A 24,009-nucleotide genomic window follows, 5' to 3' on the forward strand; every position below is an offset into this window, starting at 1 on the left:
CCCCTCCCTGGCCCCAAATCCTTTTTTATTCATATTTTCAGGAACAACCATCTCTACAGGGTACCTAAAAGATAATAATGTACTGGAAGTTCTCTGAGTTCCTTCCCTGGATCATCACAGACCAGTGCACTATAGATTTTGATTGCTTACTGAGCACTTCTTAACTGCGGTGTTATTTTAACCTAGGGCATTATACTGCCTAACCTTGTTGTGTTGGTTAATTATATTTCTTTCCTTTCTAGGAATGTAAGTTTACTCTGTCTTGATTATGCCAGACCGCAAATCCTTGAAAGGCATATATACTGTAGCTCTGGGGGTGGAAAGGGCCAATTGGGCTTAAGCCATCTCTGGGAAAGCTCCACCATCGTTTGTTATTAAACTGGCCAAATTCCCTTTTGTTCCCACATTAACAGCTCGCCTGCGGTGCCTCTAGCCTTGACATTGTTTTTTAGTTGCACGCTAAATTTCAGCGATTGAAAGAAATTTGGCCCTTCCCATGTTCATTTGGGAAGAAGGGAGTGAAAGAGAGAAATAACAGTGTATCTGATTAATTCTAAATTCTATACACCAGCAATAAAAACGTCAGTAAAAACAGCAAGCTATTGCCCCAAATTATGTCCACCTAATCCATCCTGATAATTTTTCCCATTGGCCAAAGGAAACAAAGTTCTGTAGCCTTAATTTTTGTCCTCCCCTCTCCTGCTTCCAGGGGATGGATTTTGCTTGTTTTGTGTAAACTGCGCAATTTAAGTCAGCTCTAGAAACCAATAAAGATGAAACATGCAACACTCCAGTGAAGTCATTTGGGAATATTGAATCCAATAACGTTAACCTGTGTCTGGAATTCCATATGGAGAAAAGATACTGCGGAAGGAGGAGATGTGAAATGTTTAGACGCCATTTCCCGTTGTTAAAACTGTGTGTGTTTTTGTGCTTTTTGGCAGCCCACCACTGCACAAGGAATGGGCAGTCTGTCTCCCTTTGGATGTTGCTGGACTGCAATTCTGATCATCCCTGTTGCTGGCTGGGGCTGATGGGATTTGTAGTTCCACATCTGGAGGGTTGTCACAAGTGCCACCACAGCACTCCACTGTAAAATAAAAGGCAGTGTCCTCCCCTTAATTTAAAAAGGGATCATATTTCTGGCATTCACTGCCAGAAGATCACTGCTCTTGCTGACACGCCTTCACTGGAATGTGGCCAGTGAAAGGCAATGAATGGAAAGGTCACTAATGTCAGGGACACAAAACTGTTAGGCCACAAATTATAAGCCCTGTGGGCTGTCATGCTTTCTGAGCCTTGGGGCCATGTCACGCCACAGTCGGAGCTGTTGTGTTCAAGATGGGGTGTTCAGTAGGCTCACGAATCAGAAAGATCACTATGGTACTCTAATCCTGGCTATCTTTGCCAACATCATAGTAACATTGCTGCTACAAGCAAATTTATTTCATTGACAAGTGGGGCCTCCAGCACAACGCTGTGAAGAGGGGAGGTCCTGTTCAGGGCTCTAACAGACCAGAAGAGGCAAATTGTGGTCCTGGTCAGGCCTCTTAGCTCAGTTGGTAAAGCATGAGACTCAGGGTCATGAGTTTGAACCCCATGTTGGGTGAAAGATTCCTGCACTGCAGGGAGTTGGACTAGATGATCCACATGGTCCCTTCCAACTGATTCTAAGAATTCTGATGTGCTATGTAAATTTAGAGGGCTCCTAGGCTCAAACATGAGCTTTTATAGTGCTTTAATAGGGTGGGGAGATCAGTTATGGAGAACGAAGTAGGCTTATACGAGTGTTTGTGTGTATTGTGTTTTTTTTATTTATTTCACGTCTCCCAAACACTTAATATCTTCCCTTGTCTAACCTGAACATTTACTCTAAACTGTAATAGGTCTGAACAGGTTAATTCCCTCATATTACTAGATATGCAGGGAGGAAGCTATGTTACACACAGTCAAGAGTAGTTTAAAGGTGGCTGAGCATGTGGTGCTAATGGGTGGTTGCTTTTTAGATATACAAACCTGGAACCTCACTGCATCTTAAGACTGGGCGATATATCAATATATCGTCCCAAACCGGTTTGAAGTGATATTGAACCGTGATAATTTTCATAATTTTTGACCTGGCAATACATCAGGAATCATGGGGGGGGGGGTGCGCGCGCGTGTGTGTGCAGAAAAAGCCAATGCCTGTACATAGCTCCATCCTTATATCGGATATTGTGATATATCAGTATATCACAATGTTTAGCTGGTGATATATCACGATGTTGAAAACCAGGTATCGCCCAGTCCTACTGCATATGTACACTCTCCCTGCCGTGAGAATCATGATTTACCACCATGGTTTTTATTATACTTAATTGTGCTGAACCTTCAAAAAAGGTTATCTGTTTTAGTGAATGTCTGAGTTACTTTCTCACTAATGATTTTTTACTGCCATGGTATTTTCATGAAGAAAGTAATAGAAATAAATCAGTTGCCTTTTTTCTGTTTTTTGGGTGGCGGGCACCATCAAGTGGAAGTTATGATATAACTGAAGCTGCCTAATACCAAATCAGACTATTTGTTCTCCTAGCCCTGTGTTGCTTATTCTGACTGGCAATAGCCGTCTCCAGCAGAGATCTTAGTTCCCCATCTTCTGCTTTAGAAGTGCTTAAAACTTTGGGCTGGAGGGTTGTTGCCTGTTGCATTGTGAAGATCATAGCAGTTTCAGAATTCTACAACAGCGTAACAAAGCACATCTTGTTTGATTGATGGAAGAAAAATAAGAACCTATACTTCAAAGGTCTGGTGTTTAGGAGGCTTTCCCCACATAATCAGGTGAGAAGGGCATCCAAAGAGAAAGGCTCCAGTTTTATATTGCAATTAGACGATTCGAATTAAGTTGAGTTTGTTTTTAAAGATTAAGACAATGCACTTTGATGAAGGTTTTATTAGTGAAGATGAACCGTACTCAGAAGGGGAGAGCATATCACTGCAGTCTGTCTAGCACTTCAGTGATATTTCCTAAATTAATCTGGAAATAGCTCTTGAGGCAGCGTGTAAAGATTATTAAGCATGAGGTTTTTATGTATGCAGAAAATTTCCTTTTGCATGATTACACTCTTAAAATGTTAATGCATGCGCGAGAAAATTGTGTTCCTTAATCTCTTAAGAAATTTGTTTCTCAAAAGATGCTCTTAGCTTTTTCTGTGCTTGGTTTATTAGGTGCTGAAAGCATGGTACAACTTTGCGAACGACTGTATATTAATAATGAACTAATTTCATGCCTTAAATGCAATCACTGTATTGAGTAGCATCTTATGTATATATATTGGAAGTCTTACCCATGATCGGGGGAAAGGTGGATAGCATGAGAACCCAAGTTCAGTGCACCTTTCATCCGATGTTGATTTCCACCCCTTTAAGCCGCACTGAAATTTCTCCCTGCTTTATTAAATCATGAGTGCACAGATTTTAGCATTAGCCTAGCTAATTAACTTCTTAAAATTGTGTCGTTTCAGGAATTTGAGGAGAAGGCTCAAAAGGTCTAAAGACGGAATGAACGCAGCAAAAGTTGGCTGGTAAGCAGCAGAACCTCCCAAAGGATACAAGTCACTTACCACTAGTAGGGATTATAAACATGTAGGGTGGAAGAGGCTCACCTGTTTTCTTTTTAAAAATGATGAACAGCTGTTCCTTTTCAGAAGAGTCAAATCTTCCAGAAATTCCTTTCCCCAAACACAACCATCTACAAAGGGCAGAGATAACAAGACAGATAAGATAAGGGGTGGCACCCAGTGATGCCACTTTCTGCGGAAGGAATCTGTCAGCAGAAGAGGGTTAGAATAGGGTTGCCATATACGTCTTGGTGCTGTGGTCTAAACCACAGAGCCTAGGGCTTGCTGATCAAAAGGTTGGTGGTTCGAATCCCCGTGACGGGGTGAGCTCCCGTTGCTCAGTCCCTGCTCCTGCCAACCTAGCAGTTCGAAAGCACGTCAAAGTGCAAGTAGATAAATAGGTACCGCTCCGGCGGGAAGGTAAATGGTGTTTCCGTGCGCTGCTCTGGTTCGCCAGAAGCTGTACACAGGCTCCCTCGGCCAATAAAACAAGATGAGCGCTGCAATCCCAGAGTCATCCTTGACTAGACCTAATGGTCAGGGGTCCCTTTACGTCTTGGCGTACGCCCTGTGGAACGCCCTCCCACGAGATGTCAAAGCGATAAACAACTACCTGACATTCAGAAGACATCTTAAGTTCAGGGAAGTTTTTAACGTGTGATATTTTAGTGTATTTTTGGTTTCTATGGAAGCCGCCCAGAGTGGCTGGGGAGGCCCAGCCAGATGGGCGGGGTATAAATAATAAATTATTATTATTATTATTATTATTATTATTATTATTATTATTACCCTTTACATGTCTTGAATTTGTAAAAAAAGAAAAGAAAACCTCAACAACTTTATTAGAAGCAGATTTCAATGGTCCCCTCTCCTCCCTGCAGTGCCCTGTGTACTTTCAAATCTCTTCCAGAGGGTAGCTGACCCTCCAGAAAAAGATTTAGGAGTTGGGGCATGGGATGCTACAGGGCATGATTGCCAAAATTGCTCTCTGCTTGTTCTGCTGATGGATTCCTACTGTCAGCAGAGAGTCACCATTGGATTCCATCCACAATCATTCATTTGGATTAACCAATGATGATGATAATGATAATAATAATAATAATAATAATAATAATAATAATAATAATAATAATAATAATAAAAGATTGCTTTTTTTGTTTTGTTTTGTTTTGTTTTGTTTTGTTTTGTTTCAGATGAGGTAGGCAGTGGCTGGTTGCTCAAGCAGTAAACCACTTCTAAGTGCCATGCTTGGCTTCCCAGAGACATCTGGGAATGCTGGACTTTGGTCTGTCCCAGTGTGGTTCTTACCTATGGTTGTGATAAGGCATTATTTGCATTTTAAAGGCCATGGAAGTATATGTTGTTGCCATTATTATTATTATTATTATTATTATTATTATTATTATTATTATTATTATTATTATTATTATTATTTCTGCCATTATACAGTTTCCTTACCACTCAGTGACTCCTAAAGCAGCTGACGGTCAATGAAATACAAAAACCAAATCAATTATTAACACCGCACAACAAAACAGCAACTCGAAGCTATAAACATCAAAGGAGGAATCATTAAACAACAGAGTTTCCCTGCTCTTCAAATCTCCAGCCAAAAGCATATTTAACTGGAAAATGCAGTAGCAAAATAGTTTAACAATTTGGCCCAATACCAATTTGTAAACTAAAAGCCTGTGGCCTCAGTCCTGTAGTTCACTTATTCTGAGTTTCATTTGGTTTTTTTTTAAACTCCAAAGACAGCAGGTATGCAAGCGCTTAGTCAGTACAAAAATGTTTAGGCTCTTCTTCAGTCATGTAGTGTTGGATCCAGAGCAAATCTGTGATGCTTTGTTCCCATAGAAGTCAATGCAACTTGGGCTACAGACCTACACATAGGGACTGTAATTACCTGAGAGTGTTTGACTTGTTTCTGCACAGACGTATAAGGTTGCACTGCTAAGTTAATAATCAGTAACATTACACACTGATTTCAGTGGCGCCTAACTGCTACTAATTTGGTCTGGTTCTTCTCCACACTTCCATTTCTCCCATGATTTCTACTCATGGGTCCAAGAGGTGTGTTTTGTCCTACCATTTGTTCCAATTCAGCAATAAACAGTGGGGTTTGTACCTCTGGCTAGAAAGCACAGAACAAATGGAAATGTAGAAGAGCTCACTGGGAGGGGGCATAGAAATACTCAATTTTAGCTGGCAAAATATTTTTAGTATGCCAAAAGGCTGTGTATACATTCCCATTTACTCTGCAGGCAGTGTGCTGGTTTGGGAAGCAGTGTACACATGGCTTTAGCCGCAGTCCATATCTAGCTGGCAGCTATCCTGTTGTTGCTTATGAAATGCTGCATTTTGATGCATTTTCCTCTAAACCAGCTTTGATCCTAACTGAGAAAAAGAATGACACAGCTGTGCTTTAAGCAGGCAACATGTTATAGTGTGTTGGGGACCATTTCAAACATTTCCGTTCTTCTTCCCTGGAGATAAACAGAGTGCATAACATCACTACTGCATACTGGACTTCCTAATCTGTGACTTTGCAGGCCAGCACCAGGCTGCAGAGGGACTAGGAAAGCATCTCTTAATAAGTAAGCATGTGGTTTCACCACCAGGAGTTAGAAAATTCATGTAAACAAGTTCCTCTCTGAAACCTGGTTCTCACAGGCATCAGATGAGGGGGGGGGGGAACCTGTTCGTCAACAGCAGGTGACTATACCACTGCAGACTGCAAGGGGTAGGGAATGATTATCCATCTAATTAAATTATCTCCTTGTAGAAAGTTAGTATGCCTACGAAAAGACAACATTGCAACCTTTGTTGCTAACGTCTAACTTTTATATAGAATGGATGCACATGAAGACCCTTGGATCATTGGTTGCATGCTTAAGGTGTTACAGAGATGACAACTCTAATATAATAAAAAAAAACTAATTAAAATGCAGTGTGTGCTTAATTTGTCATGCTCTCCTTCATCAATGGTTCCTCCTTTGCCTAGGACAAAAATGGGAAAGACCCATATGAATGGGGTGGATTGTGATCTAATTTCACAACATATTATGGTTCCTAACATAGGAAGGCATCTTAAACAGTCAGATTCCTGGTCTATCTGGTTCAGTGTTGTCTGAACTGGGGGGTAGGTAACCTCCATCCTGGGGGCTGAAAGAGCCCCACTAGGCTTCTGTATCCAGCTCATGGGAGTCTCCCCAGGCCACATCCCTCCACACATTACTTGAGTGCTTTTCCTAGCATGTTAACTGGAACTGAGATACTGCTTCTTGCTTGAAATGTCGGACTTGCATGGCAGGAATGTAACCTACTGAGTGAAGGTAAGAGTTGTTTCAGTTCTTCTGCCCGTTGTTACCTCTGGTCCCACCCACCTGCTGGCAAGCCCCCCACCCCACCCCTAGGGTTGCCCACAAAAGAATGTGACTTCCTGGCTGAAAAATACTTATCTGCTCCTGGTCTACATGGACTCACTGGCAATGGTTTTTTTCATAGTTTCAGACAGGAGGCTTTCTCAGTCTGGAGATGCCAGAAATTGAACCTTGGATCTCCTGCCTGCAAAGCACATTTTTCCAAAATGTCTATGCAAATTAAGAAAATATCATATTGAACCTCTTTAAGGCACCTTTGGCTTTTAAGAGGATAGAAATCTTGTGCTTTTTGGATCATGACTTTCAGTTGCTATTTGTTGCTGATAAAGTTTGTCGTCTTATTTGGGACACTCAGAAGCCCAACTCTAAAGGGTAGCCGCTATTCAGAAAAAGTTGATTGCGATTAAGTGGAGGCCCATTTCCTTTTCATAGGACTTAGTCCAAACTAGCTTTGGCTGGGCAATGGCCAACGGGTTGGGGATCCAGAGAAAGTTGTCCTTATCTGCTCCTGACAGCTTTGGGATTAATTGCAATGAATATGTCCTACTGCTTTCGATGGGAGTTAGATGCAACTAATTTTCTCTGGACAGAGGCTAGCATAAACAAACAGCATTATATTACAGACTCTGTAGTGTCTCAAACTTTCTACCTTTAACTAAAATAAGTATTTATTTGCATATTTTGGAATAAGTGGAATACAACAAATCTCTATAATGGTTTCGCACTTGGAACACTGTCCATGTAATGAACACTCTACAAACTCAATAAGATGTTCCTGGATTAAGTTTACAGTGATAGGTTAATTTGAGGATTTTACTGTATGTTATTGAAGGATTTTTATTTTGTTGGTCCTTGGATTGGTGAGATCCACCCTGACCTCCTTTATTCATCATCTGCATTTCATGATTCTTTATTTGTTTACATGTTGTTGTAGTTTAATGATTTACTGTGTTTGTATTAGGTAAACTGCCCTGGGAGTTTGCCTAAAGCAAATAAATATTTATTGTGTAATCCCAGAAGCTCCCAGGTTGGTTAGCAATGTAAAAATAAAAAAATAAAAAATGGAGTATTTGTTGTTTAGTCGTGTCCAGCTCTTCGTGACCACCTTGGACCAGAGCATGCCAGGCACTCCTGTCTTCCACTGCCTCCTGCAGTTTGGTCAAACTCATGTTAATAGCTTCGAGAACACTGTCCAACCATCTCGTTTCCCAACATCGGGGTCTTTTCCAGGGAGTCTTCTCTTCTCATGAGGTGGCCAAAGTATTGGAGCCTCAGCTTCAGGATCTGTTCTTCCAGTGAGCACACAAGGCTGATTTCCTTCAGAATGGATAGGTTTGATCTTCTTGCAGTCCATGGGACTCTTGAGTCTCCTCCAGCACCATAATTCAAAAGCATCAATTCTTTGACGATCAGCCTTCTTTATGGCCCAGCTCCCATATTGCATAGAAAATACCAACTAAATCCTAAACTAACTGAACTCTGGGTATTTATTCAAAAGCTGTTTCTTCTTCTTCTATTATTATTATTATTATTATTATCATCATCATCATCATCATCATCATCATCATCATCATCATCATTATCCTTAATAGAACTAGTGCTTCTGTGTGCAACTGAGCATACAACCTCTGTGTAGATCATTGTGTGTTTATCCAATAAAATGCTTAATATGAGCAGCCTTGAAGGATAGCATTGCAAGATGCTCTTATCAGCAAATTGTAAACATTGCTATTTTGCTGGAAAGGTTCTCAAAGCATTCCCAATAGATAAAGCTAGAATCATAGAAACATGTTTGAATATCATAGGTGATAGTATGAGAGAAGACAGCTAGCTGGATCTGCTTTCATAAACATGTATTCTGGATGACATTTTTGTTTGTTTCTCACTATTTCAGCCCAACATACACCCGCCCCATTTCTCCTAATGCCCTTTCAGGGTCATTTGACTTTTCTCCTCCATCATGCCTGCTGTCTTTAACATTTCCCTCGCCTTCCTCCATCCTCCGGGGGGTTAGGGTGGGAAGCTTTAGGATACAATGTCACTAACAAATCAGGGCTTTTGGTCTAGATTTCTTTGACAGTCTGGACAGGCAATGAACTGTATCACCTATCCAGTGCTTCCATAAATCATAGTGGTATGTGTGTCTCACCTTGGGTGTTTTTCAACATTCAGAACATTCATTGTGACCGAGATGGTCAAAAAGACATCAGGTTTCAAATAATTCAAGAATGCAGCTACCGGTGGGATAATTTGTACATTCCTTCCATTGAAAAATCTTACACACATTGAAGCAGAAATGGTTTGAATACCCCAGACATGGAAAGGGGCAGGGATGGTAAAATAATATCATTGTACGTCTGGTAAGAGTCCTGTACTTTTTTCACAGCTCATAGTAAGAGGAAGACGAATAGCATTCATTATTTATCCGATAATTTAGATATAGGCAATGTACAAAGAGAAATAGCAACACAGAACTCAGCCAGTCAAAATAGAGAAAGTATTATGTCTTATCTCTTTATTTTTATTTATTTTTTTAAAAAATACTCATCATGCCCTGTTCAGATTTTATTTTATTTGTTCCTTGTTTTGCTAGTCTAACCATGATGTAATTCAAGTAGCTGAGCCTAGTTAAAAATGGTCCCTTTAAGGGATTTTCCACACATGATGGAATATTACATAACAGAAGATGCAAAATGGCATTTAAGAAAAAATAAAAATATATAGCAGTTGCACTGTACATAAGATCTCTCTTCTGAATTAAAATTCATGCATGGTATGAATTGTGAAAGGGACTTAAAAAAAAAACCCCTCATAAGTAAAAAGCTCTAAGGGTTTTTTCACATGGGCACACATCAAATCCAGAATGCTTTCATGAAGAACACTTTCGGCCAAACTGAAATAGATACGAAGCCCGCCCACCCGCCCCCTCCAAGTTTGCCACTTTAAAAAGCAATTGTGAATTACCCTGCATCCGTTCATGATTCAAGAATGGAATCAATGAACCAGACTGAGAAGATGTTCAGTTGTAGAAGATGTTCAAAAAGCAGAACCGCATTGGACTAAGCCTAGAGAACACCCTCCCTCCTACCCCCTCCTTCCAAAGTATCTGCATGAGGTCGTTTTTGGCTGGAGGTTGTAAAAGGAACACACACACACACACACACACACACACACACACACATATTTTCTGAAATCAGCCTAGTGATCTGGAAGAGGAGAGCGGCGCTGTCAACTTGAGAAAACAACAGTGGAAGTGATTAGTTTTGCTTGGGAGTCAGAGGGAAGCCGTTCTGTCCTTGCCTTCTGGATTACTAAGGAACAGAATCAGTGCCAGTTTATGTCACAAGATGACCTGATTCTTCAGACAGAGTAACCGGAACCAACACACACACACACACACACACACACACACAAGCACAGAGGATCTACATAACCCATGTCATATTTTACACACCTGTCAGGCCAGTTAATTCATAGCCATGATCATACACTGTTTCTGTACAGACATTGCCATTAATCTGCTAACATTGCATTTTAGGCTTCATAACAAATAGGATTGGCAAAGGTATATCTGAGGGGATAAAAGTTTTGCAACTACAACACCAGTCACTCAAGAAGACACATTTACCACAAACACAACAGCCTAGGTATTTATGTATGTAATGTGTTGTATTCACAAACAAGCCCAGTAAGGGCTCCTTTAGTTTCCCGGCTCTTGACAGGAAATGCAACTGTTAATTCTGCTTGTTTGTTTTTACCCCACCCCCACCCCCCAACCAAGATATATAAAAGCTCAGTTTCTTGACTTTTGGTGACAGCATCTAGATTCTGGCCTAGAGGTTTTATGCTCCCTCATGGGGATTAGGCATTGCCGCTTTCTAGACTTCCTGAACAGGGTATACCAGGGCTGGGGGAGGCCAGCAGAACCAGCTGTACTAAACTCTAAAGAAGCAAAAAGACGCAGGTTGGACAGTATGCCCTGAGAGCCTTTCACACAATCTAGCAAAAAATAGTAGAGCGTATTCGTGCTGGCAGCTTTGGCTTTCATAGGAAGATTCTGATGCAGTGACTCCTAAATGCTAGATTGGTCTAGCTCAGGGGTTGTCAACCTGGTCCCTACTGCCCACTAGTGAGGGTTTCAGGATTCTAGGTGGGCGGTAGGGGGTTCTACAGCACAAGCTGAATCCTCCTTCCATCAAACACTGGTGGGCGGTAAGGAAATTTTACCATCAAGAAAGATGCATTAGTGGGCGGTAGGTATAAAAAGGTTGGCAACCCCTAGTCTAGCTGGAATGTAATGAAATGAAACAAGCTCGGGAACAGAGAGACAGGCAGGCAGGCAATGGGCGATTCTTGTTCCCAAAGTAATAATTCACCAGAAGTAAGTCCTGCTGCACATGTTGCAAGCTTTACTGGGAACTCAGGCAAACCCAGTCAATTAAGAATTTTTGCTAAGACACTGACAAAGCTACCTTTTTACTGTGGGTCGAACAGACCTATGAAACTATCAATACACAGCAGTCCACCATTCTTTGTATTTGTAAATACATCTCTTCACCCTGGTATTTTGCTTTATGGGAGCTACCTCTTGCTGAATTTACACTGTTCAATTCCACTTGTTTTATAATAGTAATGGTCCCCCCCTTCCTGGGTTTTGTAATTGGGAAGTATCCTGGGACTTCATGGTGAAGAGCAGTTAATAAATCTTATAAATAACTAAAAATGCAACAAACAGGAACTAAGCAGTCTGACTAAGCAGTCTGACCATATAAAAGCAGTACTGGCACAGTCACACTGGTTTCCCACACATTTCTACACCCAATTCAAAGTGCTGAGTTTGACCCACAAAGCCCCATATGACCTAGGACCTCATTACCTAATGGGATGCTTTTCTCAACAATGACATGCTAAGATACTATGGTCATCTGAGGCCTTCCTCCAGGTGCCCACCAAAAGAGACATTTGGAGGGTAGCAACAAGGTAGAGGGACTTTTTGGTTGTGGCCCCCTGCCTATGGAATGCTATTGCCAGTGGGGCCAGCCTGAGTTAATGTTAATGTATTTCCAGATACATGTTTTCAAAGGTACGAATATGAACTCCATGCAATAAGGAGGAACTATGGTTGCATTTAGTATGTTGTCCAGACCAACAAACACCAACGTATTACTGCAGATCAAAATGTGTGATAAATTTCAAGCAATTCTTGGAAGCAAGAAAAATTTGAAACTGGGAGCTTCCTTTGGATTTGGATTGTGTCATGGGGCTGCCAGGGAATGCCCCAGAGCTGACGGAGGGGGAGGAACAGGAGCCTTTAGAAAAGACAGAAGAAGGAGAGGAGGACAAACAAGCGGAAGGAACTCAAGAGGCGAGGATGCTCCCGGATGCTGGAGAACATCAACACCACTCTACCAGTTCAGGGACAGAGGGAGATTTGATGCCCATTCCTTCAGCACAGGACAGGAGAGGGTTAAAACGTAGGGAACAAAGGAGGCGATTGGGGCTTCCCAAGCTCCTCTGCTGGAGGAGGAGCCGAAGGCTCCCACTTCCTGGATCTGCTACCGAGGATTTGGACGCATGAAGCTATGTTCTGTACCTTGTAAATACGTATGTAAATAAATACTGTAAATATATCTCTGAGTGAGCAGAGGTATTCCTTGCGAAAGGCTTCCAGATCCATCACAGATTGGTTGCCACATACCAACCATAGACAGACAGCTATTTTGAGCACAGGGGGTAAAACATGATACAATTAATATGTAGAGCAAATAGGAGAAGGAGGATTAGAATGAATGGTGGGCAGTAACTGAAATGTCTACAATAGCATGGAAAGCATCCATATAATCTATGAGCATTTGTGACCATTTAAGTATATCACCTTGAAACCAATCATCCTCAATACAATGGTTTCCTTTTACAATGGCAAACACCTTTGCATGATGCAAGAACAAGGGCAATTGCGTAAGGGAAATTCCTTGCTGCCTGCCCACTGCCTCCCTGAAATGCACAGTGTATGTGTATCAAGTCAAAGGGGCAAATGTAAAATTATTATAAGAAATAGCCCTTACCAACCCAAGACTGCTCCTTTCAGAAAGGATCTATTCATGTCTAGATTCTTGTGACGATGGAAACTCTTGACACTGAGGGGCAAGACAAGATGAAGTGAAATGTGACAAGACTGCTACTCTGAATGCAACCAAATATCTGACAGATATGAATACACAAATCAATATTTCTTATTACAATCCAGATTTGCTGGTATGGGGAGGGAAGGGAACTCCCAGACCTCTAAGAAGTTATCAGTATAGCCAATGAATTTTTCAGGATCTTATTTTCAGGACAATTTTTTTCACCAGTCAAATGCTGTTTCCACAAAGAGTTTTAGGAACAATATTAGCTCACATGGAAATTATTTTTAATCAGCTGGGAGTGGTTCCCTGATGGTTCCTGTCACCGCTCCTCACCGTTGATGTCGCATCCAGCCGGCACATGTTAGGAACTACAGCCAGCATGTAGAATGACCTCTGTCCATAAAAACCCACATGATTTATTATTTATGGAGGGGAAAAAGAAAGGCGACAAATGACCACTTGTACACAAATGACTGAGTGTCACGATGGGACCTCAGCTGCTTGACTGGCCAAATAAAAGCTAGAGACTCAATTATACTACACATGAATGATATATTCGTTCTTTTACTGCATTGTTCAGGCATTACATTAGAGTATTTTATCTGAAATAATGCGCTGAATGTTTGTTAAAAGCACGTTGTTGCTAACTTATAGGGTGTGTGTGTATATATATAAAGTTTACAATATACTATTAGCACAAGTTGCAAATAAAACATTCCAATTAATTGAAAACCACATAGGGTTATATATTATCATTGTACTTACTACTCCAAAACTTCAAGAGGAACACCCATCTCACTATAAACTTACTGGGTTAATTTACTTGTACAGTATTTTCTTATATATATTAAGTTAGTTTGATTATTGTCACAATGGATTTTGTTGATCCATTCAAAAAATTGCTAATATCGTACAACCAGAAAGAGCATATTCACCTAAAGGCTGGAATATATTCACAAGTGCCTCCTGTCTGTTTTAGCACAAAAAGGTGCATCCATATAAGTTTCTATGTCCTGAAAGAAACATTTCAAAATAAGAGTTATACAGGACATTTTGCTGGTAGCTTACAAGCATAATCGCAAAATGGTCTTTTCCAGGGATTTTTTTTCAGCTGGAACTCGTCAGAACTCAGTTCCGGCATCTCACAGGTGGACACCATTGAAAACCATATAAGAAAACAAGGGAGGCATTCATGGTGAATTTTTATGCGGGCCTACAGTTACCTCAAAAATTATTGCGTACGTAACATGCTCTAAGACAGCTGCCCCCCCCCAACCTGGTGTCTTCCAGATCTTTTGAGCTACAAAACATAGGCTGGCTAAGGCTGCTTTAAGATATATAAGCCAGATGTATTTAAGCTATGGTGAAAGTTGTTAAGAATGCTGAATGTCCTCCTTGCTTATTGTAGGAGAAGTTCACCCCTTAGGGATTTCATAGAAACAACAGAAGCACATGCATCTGTTTGGTGACATGTCAAACATGGTGGTCTGGAAACTACAGTTGTATAGTATATTCATATCTAAGTTAGCAGGCTCGACTCCTAAAATACGGTGGATATGCTCATGGTATCTTCCACGGAAGAACAAGGATGCTAAGAGGAATTCCCATGGACTTGGGGCAGAAATAAAGTTAAAAATTAGTGCCAACCTTTGCAATTGCTAAAAGCGAAGGACTCGGCAGCCACCAGACCTTTATTATATCTGGATCCATCACTTATCTCTCTATTTGCTTTCTAAAACATACTTTGTTCCAAAGCAAATACATAGCAGTTCATTCATCCTGCTGTCCTATAGGCATACCAGACAGTGACAGTGCGCTCTGTAGGGATATAAATACACTACAGTCAAAGGGGCCTAGCCTGTTGGCTACTATCCTTCAAGCCCCTTCAATTGGTTCATTGATCTTATTCAAGTGCTGGGGAAGAACAGATATGACAGTGTTGAAGGGAACTATTCCTTCAGACTTCAGAGGGGAATATTGCTGCTCTAGCTCTTTTGCAGTTATCAGCATCCTCTTTTTAAGCTGTTACTTTGGCCTATAAGCCAGCTGGCTTCATAGTAAGACAAACTTGGCAACCTGAAGGCATCAAAGCCTGTGTGAGTTTAGCAAGGTATGATTTATGGCTCCTCTTTATTGTACAGTACACGCAGAAGCCAAAAGTATGTAATCCCCTCTTGGAAAGCAAGAATTCAATAGCCTTTCCAAGTAATAACCAGCATGAGGCAACTTTCCCCTATGCTCCTGGGGATGGAATTATGTTTTGGCAAGGCTAGTTTTCCTTTTGGGGCTGACAGTTCTGGAGGGGTTTCAGAATATTCTATGACTGGCTGCCATGAACAAGCACCATAAGGAAAATATTTTTTTAATATCCTGTCCTATCTTGAAGGCTCACGGAGGGTCGCAAAATGAAGCCAATTCTCCCCCATTATCTGCTTCTTGTGTGTGCCTCCTGGATGCATCTTCATCAGTTAGTGAAAGAAGAAATTGCATTTGAAAAGTGTGAAACAAAAGGACATTTTGGGGACATTCTCATGGGAGCATGCAGGGGTTTTGTTCTGCTTCCTTTCCTTTTGAGGTAGCTGGGGAAGAAGGTTGGGAGAGTCTCCTTCCTTTCATCCAGTGAATCATCTCATCACCTGTGACCTGCACGCCAGGTGCCTAATGAGCTGACTCCTCCCCTGGAGTCTTTTCAGAACAGGAAGCACAGCCAGTCAGGGAGACTGCAGAGGAAATGAGAAATAGACACACATACTACCACCTCAGCCATCTCACAATGATAAGGTAAGCTCAAAATCTTGCGCCTACCAAAAGTCAAAATAATTTCTAAAGTCCCTTGAGAACAAATCAGGAAAATGGAAACTTTTCTCTCAGGGGAAGTAAAAGGTTTACGAAACAGCAGTTGAAATAAGTCGGGAGTTGCAAGTTTCAAGGGTCACCACCAGGGACCTTAAAAGAAAGTCACATGCTGCTTTTAACGTGCACAAGTATCTGACACTTTTTATTGCCTATTATTTTCCACATTGGCTGAAATACACATTTTGCATCTCACCACAGCTGAATGTTCTCTTTCAGACAACGAGGAGAAGTGCAGAGAAGAGGAAGGACTAGGCCCCTTCTCTCTACTTCCCTATGACGCTATCCTGAGTCATTGTTTGGAAACTCCATATGCCAGACTTTCATTATAAACAATAACAATGTTGACTGTATGGATTCACTGGCACTTGCCTTCTCTGCCTAGGGTATAAAACAATACTTTTAACATATTGGTGGTCCACCATTGTATGGTTCAAAAACAGTTGCTATTTTTCCACTGTGGGATGTTATAAAGCCTTCTTGTCTTCACTGTGTTCATGGTTAAACCCGTTTACTCGTTGGGCCTTCTTCCCTCTCTTCTGGGATTAATTTTATCCAAAACAATAGTTCCCTCATGTGTCTATATATGGTTGCAAATGGATTTTCTCTTGGGTTACCAAGGTTAAATTTGTATGCAATTCTTGATTTAGGTTATTTGCTTCGTTTGTAATACAATTCTTGATTTAGATTACTTGCTGCATTTGTAATTCGGTTGTTTTAGATGAGTCCAAAATATATAACTTCCAATAGTCAGGCAATATTGTGCAGATTTGTTATGTTCTGATGTGCTTTTCCTTTCATTCAAAAACAATGGTCTGGGGTTTATGTTCAGAGGGTGCTTTGAAAATTATTCCCACATATATAAAAGGAAATGGCTATTACAGATGTGAATATGATACAGGAAATGCTGTGAAAGACTATACTCGCCAGTTAAGAGGTTTTGTAAACCTAATATCAAAGGGACAGTGGCTTTTCAATTGTGATAGCATGTTATGGAATTATCATTGGTTATGCATTTTTGCTCATTTACGTGTTGAGCGGTTTCTCCTCTCTGTCACCTAATAGCATTTTTCTGTCTTCTCCATGCAGAGGACCTACTGACTTGCTTGTTCTTCCTCTTCCTTCAAACATAGCAGAATAAACTTCTTCTTCTACCTCTCCTACAAGCCTGAGCTCGTTCTGAGCTTTGGCTCACCTGACCTTTTCCTTGACTTTCATCTAGAAATCTAGCCTCAGTTGGTCAGGTGCTGACATGATGACATAATGCATCATCTGCTCTGGCATTAAAATCCAAATGGAGATCTATATAGATATAGATATTGGTATCTTGCAGGTTTCTGCTCTAATGTCTACCTGCTATCTAGAAGAATTAATGGGATTCTTGCTCCACCTGTAATGGGCTGTGAAGCCCTCAGTTCCTCCAAGCATTAACCTTGCCTGGGGATTTTCCATCCTATTAAAATAACTGCACAATTAACAGTCAGGACATAGCCAGTTGGTAGCAGATGCTCCAATGGCCCTGTCTGTATTTCTCCCGTATATACGCTGGGTTTGGATTAATCATGAGCTTGCTTGTGAAAAAATTAAAAGGCTGACCTCTTCATCGAGGATCATCAAAAAGTAATCACAGCAGTTTACTGCTTCCTTCTTCCTATGTATAATAATTGCCCGATGGAAGGAATTTAATTTTCATAAATTAAGGTCATCTGAAGTCATCTGTTTTATTTAATAGAATTTAGTAAAGAGAATAATTGAGTTTATGTCAGATAGCAGTGAATATCAGGGGAAGTCACTTACTGGCTTTAGCATATGCCATGTTCCTTGTGGCATTACTAAAGAGGTGGGAGATGTGGAGCCATCTCAGCTACTATTACATAATCCATTAATTTAAACTGTTTCTGTGCGGTTGCACGTTCATCCTGAATGCATCTAGTACATGAGTTGAAAGGTTTGTATTAAGCTTATATTAAAAATGAAGGTTGGAAACTAGTCCAAAGTGCATTGTTTTTGATCTCACAGGCTTCATAGCCATCCACTCTCATTAGGGGAACATAAATTGACACTATCTAGCATCAATCCTAAACAAACAGTGAATTGAAAGATTTGGCCACTTGGCAAAACCAGGTACCTAACTATCTTCTTTTGCTTTGAGGCTGTGAAATCCCTCGGTAGCAGGAATACCCCTCCCCTCTTGTTTCAAATGTATTCTTTTCCTTGGCCATTCCCATCAAAGGGAAGATATATGAAGGAGGTTCAAATTTCTTCTATGCTTCTCAGCCTTTCAGCCCAGTGTTCTTGACAAAGCTTATTTTTGTGCTCACCTCAGTATTCAATACTAGCGTTTCCAGTATCTATGCAGGATCCTGTTTCTTTGGAATGAAGGTCAATTGAAACTGCAGTGTCTTTCAGATATATAATTTTATTTACACATATATACAGCCTGAGCTTGGGTTGGAAGGGCTCACAGCATTAACACTCCAACGGGTCTTGCTCCCCGATAGGTTTCTAAGGAAGTTCGCTGCCCCAAAGCGATTCAACCCACTGTGTCTACTTTCAGTATCATGCAGAATTCACCCACAGACAGCCCCATCCCTGGCCTATGGTTCTCCTCCCTAGGAGAATGTGGTATCCAGGCGGGTGAGGTAGGAAAAGGCCCACCTCCCTCTTCCTGGAGAGCACCATCACTTAGTTGTTGCTATGGCAACCTGGCCCAGTCTTTAAGTCATGTAAATATAGTGTTTACTTTAGCTGAAAGGCCTTCTACTAGCAGCTTCTTCTACTGGATCCTAAACCTCACAGGCCTGGAAGGGACTCACAGATGTCATCCATTCCTATGACAATACAATGGTTAAATGGGAAGATATTGAAGAGTAAGTTCTGTTCTTGTAATACCCTTTTCATATTCTCACTTCTTCTGTCTTACACTTTAGCTCTCTTTGCATTTTTCACATTCACACAGTACAGAAGGGACAAGGCCGAAGGCATTCTCCATACCTGTGGCACATTTGGCCTTTGGGCCAGCCTTCGAAAAGCCAGGCACATTTGGCCTTTGGGCCAGCCAACATCCGAAAAGCCAGGCCATTCCCTGACACACCCAGCTAAGGCAATGTGGAAAGAAGCCCCTTTGTCCCCCACCCCAAACTGATGAGGAAACTAGCAGCTACACCTTGCTTTTTATTATTTCATTCTATTCAATTATTCTACATTGAATAAATTACCGTATTTTTCGCTCTATAAGATGCACCAGACCATAAGACGCACCTAGTTTTTGGAGGAGGAAAACAAGAAAAAAAAATATTCTGAATCACAGAAGCTAGAACAAGAGGGATCGCTGCACAGCAAAAGCAGCGATCCCTTTTGCTGTTCTGGCTTCTGGGATAGCTGCACAGCCTGCATTCACTCCATAAGACGCACACACATTTCCCCTTACTTTTTAGGAGGGAAAAAGTGAGTCTTATAGAGCAAAAAATACGGTAATATAGATATCCCTTCAAATAGAGGACTGCTGCAAAGCAGGGCTCATGGTCACCCTGTCACTAGGGTCCTGTCCAGTATTCATACAACCAACGGTGTACAATGTACCTTAATTTTATTTTTAAAATTAAAATACTTTAATTTTAGTTGGTGGTCAACATTTTGGCAATCTCGTTTCTAGAGTATTTTGTGCCTGAAGCAGGCAATCTTCTAACCTGCAATGACCCTCTCTAAAAACTCTAAAAACACTGTTCTCTTTCTCTCTGTTCCATTCTGGAGTCAGAGTGTATGGAATGAAATAGCCCAGGAAATGGAGCAAATAAAACACACGGGTGGCAGGGAAGCAGAAACATGGAGGCAAGCCCTGCTTCTGCCCCAGGGGTGCTCATTGGCTCCTATGTGCACCCAACTTGTACATCTACAGCAAGCATAGGCAAGTTCGGCCCTCCAGATGTTTTGGGACTACAACTCCCATCATCCCTAGCTAACAGGACCAGTGGGTGATGGGAGTTGTAGTCCCAAAACATCTGGAGGGCCGAGTTTGCCTATGCCTGATCTACAGGTTCTGTTCAGAGGAGCAAAAAATGTGGGTGATGGATGTGGGACGTGGGACCAGACACACTGCTCACCAGAAGCCCTGCATTCTGTGTACACCTTTCGTCAAGGGAAAAAGGCTGTTGTCTCTCCATTCTGTGAGGTATTTTGATCATTTTTTTTTTGGCTCATACAGTATAGGAAACGAGATAGAGAGAGCACCAGACACAAAATAGTCTAGAAGCGGCTCTGCCAAAACCTTGGTTTCCAACTGAAATTAATGCACTAGATTTCAGAATTGTTCTTTAAAATAAAGGCAATAATTTGTTTCCAGCTGGTACAATTGTTAAATAAAATGCTTGCGGTGCCTCTAGAAACAATATTCCCCATCCCCTTGCAACAAAGATAATTTATTCTGTCACTAGTAAATCTATCCAAAAATGTTGTAATTTTAAAAGTATAAGATTTTCAGTGACAGTAATTTGCCATATGGAAGAATAATAGTAGGATTTTTTTCTTTTAAAAAACCACACTGGCATGTGTGCAAATTGCAAAAAGAAAATGGTAATAGAAGGCTAATGCATTTTGCTGTTGCTGAAATGATTCATCAGATGTTTTTGTATTTTAAAATGCCAGCAGCTTGTCTCTCTTCTTGTTTGCATTGAACTTCCACAATTGCTAGGTGTTAGTCTTTGCACCTCCCAACTTTGAAGTACTGAAGGGGGAAAAGCAGCCTCAATACTTCAAGGGCTGAGAATAATATGTCCTGGAGATGCAGTTAATTATGTGTCTAATGATCTATATGTTAAATCATGTGTTTATCAAGAACATTAAAAGGAGAGGCAATAGGTGCTCCTGAAGAGTTATTAATGATGTGTTATTGGCTTTTTAAAAATGTGGTTATTTCCACGTTGTTCTGATTTATTCTTCATCTTTTTCTTTAAAAAAAACAAACGGAAAAACACGCTCCCAAAGGCTTAATAATTAAAATAAATGGATTTATTTCCTTTCACTCTGTAAATGACTAACATAAAAATCCTAAGTGGGGTTTGCCAGTCTGGGTTCAGGCCTGGGTTTTGGGACTGAATCAGCCATGGTCACCTCAATGGATGACAGGGAGGACAAGGAGAGTACAACAGATAAATCTCTCAGTGGCTTCTGGACTGACTCTGTGGAATGGGTATTGGTGGCACTAGATTTTCTCATGCCAGAGATACTCCAAAAAAGAGGAAAGGTATGAGACAATTCAGATTGAGGGAGGGGGAAGTGTCAGAAGGCAGTGATTCGGAGGAGGACAGCAGAGAATTTATGGAGGTACGGGAAGCTTACTATCCACATTAAACAACCATCTGGGTGATTCCAAAGAAGGCTTTGGGGGTAAACGGAAGTGAAGTTTCATGTGAAAGAACTGTAAGCTTGGGGCTAGTACTGAGGAGAAGCTCCTGGAATGTGTGATGCACGAAGAAATGTCCTGTCCCTTAATTCTAAGTTCATGTTCAGCCTTCTTTCTAAGCTTTGAATGTTGGACTTCAGAGCTCTAGGAAAACCCTCCCAAAGTAGATTCTACAACCTTGATGTTATTCATTCCCAAATGCCATTCCTGTTTCTATATGCTGTACAGTGGTACCTCGGGTTATGTACGCTTCAGGTTACATACGCTTCAGGTTACAGACTCCGCTAACCCAGAAATAGTACCTCGGGTTAAGAACTTTGCTTCAGGATGAGAACAGAAATTGTGCGCCAGCGGCGCAGCAGCAGCAGGAGGACCCATAAAGTGGTGCTTTAGGTTAAGAACAGTTTCAGGTTAAGAACGGACCTCCAGAACAAATTAAGTACTTAACCCGAGGTACCACTGTATACCGATATGCTCAGTAAGTATGCAAGTCCCGCCCCCCTTATTTGGTGGAAATTACCATTTTTCTCAGTCATTATCCCACCCCAGCTCAGAGATTTGTATACACTCTAACTTTTTAAAAAATAAATAAATGCTGGAACAATATTATTTCATTTGACGGTTAAGCTAACATGTAGACATATGGCATAACTGAAACTCCTGTGCTCTACCAGCACTACTAGCAGATTTAATTATATGGACTGTTTCATTACAAACGGCCCAAAGCTGTCCACTCATACTGTTTCCAAGCCCTCGCAGACCCTTAGCTCCGACACAGATGGCTTAAGAATCATTGGATGAGAATGAATTAAAGCATAATGTACCTGAATGATTTCTTTTTAAAGTTTATTTCTATAAAAATGTATGAAAGGTTTGTATCATAACTAACACATCCTATATAGTCATGGCTTCAAAATACATCCTCTCAAACAAGCTAGCCTATGCTTGACTTTGTACAATAAGGGGCGCGGGTGGTGCTGTGGTCTAAACCACTGAGCCCCTTGGGCTTGTTAATTGGAAGGTTGGCAATTCGAATTCCTGCGGCGGAGTGAGCTCCCATCGCTCTGTCCCTGCTCCTGCCAATCTAGCCGTTCAAAAGCACACCAGTGCAAGTAGATAAATAGGTACTGCTGCGGCGGGAAGGTAAACGGTGTTTCTGTGCGCCCTGGTTTCCGTCACAGTGTTCTGTTGCACCAGAAGTGGTTTAGTCATTTTGGCCACATGACCCGGAAAGCTGTCTGTGGACAAATGCCGGCTCCCTAGGCTCGAATGCGGAGATGAGCGCTGCACCCCATAGTCGCCTTTGACTGGACTTAACCGTCCAGGGGTCCTTTGCCTCCCCCCCCGACTTTGTATCATTTACCCTTGCCTCTGTCCTCCTGCCCCCTCATTCCCTGTCAAAATTTAGATTGTGAGGTCCTGGTGGGCAGACTCCTGCCTTCAACTTAGGTTACTTTGTAAATCTCTGCATACGTTGTTATATAAGTAATAAATGGTTGCATCATTGCTGTGCAAAATGTAGCATATAACTTGGGGGCCCTCCTATACTGAACCACACTGTGAAGAATATTTCCTATGGCCCTGTTTGATGTCTGTCTCCTACCAAAGGTCCATACCACCCGTTGCTTGCAAAAACAGCAAATAAATCAACCATTGCAATGTAGCAAATTTCATATGACAAGCAACTCTGGCCGGTGACTTTTCTCCCGTCTCCCACAGTCAGCAGTGATTATTCTTGGCATGGATTTTGAGTAACAATGCTGAGACTCAGACACACAAGCACTGGAAAGTCCCTAAATTCCAGGAGCTAAGATTAACCACTTAAAAAAAAAAAAAAAAGCAACTCACACTTCTCTCGGTTCTCACCCACTCAATAGCTATAGCCTTAGGACTGCATGAAGCAGCCACCCAGAGTCAATTTTAAGGAAGTGGGGAGAGCAAACTCACGTGAGCACGAGCAGAGAGACACCTCTCTGAACTTGCTCTAAGATGCAGATCTGCAAGTTTTCACTTCACCACGCAAGACTATTTGAAGCAAGTCTTACTCAGTGCACTGAGCTGAAACCTTAAGGAATTTCACTTCTTTTTAAAGCACGCCTATTATATGCATGTGCAGCACATTTCATTCGGGTGTGTTCTCAGTGATTTCTTTTTCTAAGGCGAACATTTATTGAACACATACTCATAAGGGATATCATTATGCTGTTATGCCTTTGTCTGCAAACATATGTCAAACTTCAAATACATGATAGGGCTGAATACATTTAATGATATGATGGATCGATTCGTTTCTTACTCATAGAATCAAAATGTAGATTTTTTGTTGCATTTAATTAGCTTTGATCCCTAGAGGTATCCCCCCCCCCTTTTTGTGTGTGTCCTTCAGACTACTCAGAATGAAAAGCCATCTAAGGCTACATGCTTTGGCACTGGTGCTATGCTTGAAAATTATTTCCTCATTGGCATGTTCTGGGATAACCACTGGAGAGAAAACACTTTGTGAATACCCAGTTTCTCCCCCCCCCCGCCCCATGCAGTATTACTCTTTGTTTTTAAAAATTGTAGGTGGCAGTATCATAGAACTTCATCAGTTGCCTAGCTGAAGGGGAATGATTGAGTAATAATAATAATAATATTTTTTTATTTAT

General features: G+C 41.2%; 1 long non-coding RNA gene across 1 annotated transcript in view; it reads left to right on the forward strand.

Moving 5' to 3' along the window:
- Positions 1–24,009, forward strand: part of LOC114600847 (uncharacterized) — a 93,920-nt gene that overhangs the window by 25,273 nt on the left and 44,638 nt on the right. Inside the window, exon 3 of the long non-coding RNA XR_013394005.1 lies at positions 3,501–3,560. This is a non-coding gene — a long non-coding RNA (uncharacterized LOC114600847). The remainder of the gene's footprint in view (positions 1–3,500; positions 3,561–24,009) is intronic.

Source organism: Podarcis muralis, chromosome 8 (assembly GCF_964188315.1).
Source record: "Podarcis muralis chromosome 8, rPodMur119.hap1.1, whole genome shotgun sequence".
NCBI lineage: Eukaryota > Metazoa > Chordata > Lepidosauria > Squamata > Lacertidae > Podarcis > Podarcis muralis.